General features: G+C 43.2%; 1 protein-coding gene across 1 annotated transcript in view; it reads right to left on the minus strand.

Moving 5' to 3' along the window:
* LOC101854231 (fibrinogen C domain-containing protein 1) overlaps nucleotides 1–1,651 on the minus strand; it is a 41,916-nt gene that overhangs the window by 30,113 nt on the left and 10,152 nt on the right. The window lies entirely within an intron of this gene.

The following is a 1,651-nucleotide window of genomic DNA, read 5'->3' on the forward strand; positions in this document are numbered from 1 at the left end:
TGTTTTCTTTTTTAGAATTCGTTCTGCGTGTAGTATGTTTAGGAAAGTTAAGGAATTATTGATAAATGACCATGTTTTATTATTCTATTGACGGAATCTTAATCGGTGGACTGCTTTGAGAAAGGGCGTCAGGGCCAACCCAGGTTTGTGGAGGACACGACATCCCAACAAAAAGGGAGATGTTTTCATAAACATGACATATGTAGACCCTTCGTAGGATTCAAACTCATGTTTTTGTAGCTAAACCGAAAGACCTAACTATTACACCCCAAAGGTATACCTGAAAGAGAGAAGAATGCAAAAACAAAACAAAACAAAAAACAAATGTTTTTCCTCTTGCTCTTTGATGCGCCATGTTTTGTTTTGTTTTGGTCTTGTTTGAAGAAATAGAGGCACATTGACACGATAACGGCCATTTAGTGCAAACAGGCAGAAACAACAGAGGGAAAGAATATAAGTAGGACCTACCAGTGGTGCCCCCCCCCCTCCCCCCCAAGCACCTGCGTCGCCATATTAAAGGTTTAGTTATTCAAAGGCTGAGCTGCTAAAGGAAGACCTGTTAAGAAGGCCGGCATCATTTACGCATCATTAATCCGATATCTCCGATATCCGGATTAACATTGTTTAACCCTGACCTTTCTTAAGACCATCCAGGAAGGGATAGTATGGGGAAGTAGGTATTCTGTGAGTATGAGTGTATGTTTGTGTGTGTGTGTGTGCTTGTCCATGGTGCACACAATTCAAAGCGAATTCTATTTTTTTTTTGTAAGAGAGAGAGAGAGAGAGGGAGAGGGGGGTTGGGAGAGGGAGGGAGCGAGAAATAGAGCGAAGAGAGACGGCCATGAGAGTGTGCGGTCAGCGCTCTGATTTCGAGCAAAGGATAATTGTCGTGTTTCGCTTAAGAACACACCCAGTCACTATCCATTTAAAAACCACGTCACCGAATCGCTTGACATTATTTGTGAGCCTGATCCCAACCACTGGTCTGTGTAATTTGTTTTTGGAAAATGGAACGGAGCAGGTTTGGGGGGAGGGTATCAGCGATGTAGTGTTAATGTAAGCCTCTTCGCCTCTGCGTGCAGGAGACACGAGTTCTATTCTCAAGTAGGGAAGTGTATTAGTGAGTACCTCCATCTGTCAGCTGGTATTCAGTATCACACACCGCTAAGGCTGGTCCTGATAGACTGGGTGAAAAAGCCTCCTTCTGAAACGTAAATATAATCTAAATTGTGTCTATGGGGTCGTAAATCATTGACTAACTATAGGCAAAGAAGAGGGATCAATGGACTTGGACCCCATGCTGCTCATAGACTCTCTATAAATCTTGTAAATATTACTGTTCATCTGAAAGAATGACAATACATTTGCAACCCCCGAGAAGTGTGATGTCTTCTGGGTTGGTATCATGCTCGACTGCATTGCAGATGACCCTGTTCGAATCTCCAACGAGACATTCTGATCCAACAGCCATTCAAGGAGTTTGGCGGTTCCCCATCTGCCCGCCTCAATCAGACTCGCCGGATGATCGTCAGTCAAAAAAACTATTTAAAGACTAACAGTCACAGCTGACTTGATAGAACGTGCTTTGGGAGCGTTTGACTCTCATGAAATTCAGTCGATTTATAAAGCTTGTGTTCGACACAGAAACACA

The sequence above is a fragment of the Aplysia californica genome, unplaced genomic scaffold (genome assembly GCF_000002075.1).
Source record: "Aplysia californica isolate F4 #8 unplaced genomic scaffold, AplCal3.0 scaffold00032, whole genome shotgun sequence".
NCBI classification, from domain to species: Eukaryota; Metazoa; Mollusca; class Gastropoda; order Aplysiida; family Aplysiidae; genus Aplysia; species Aplysia californica.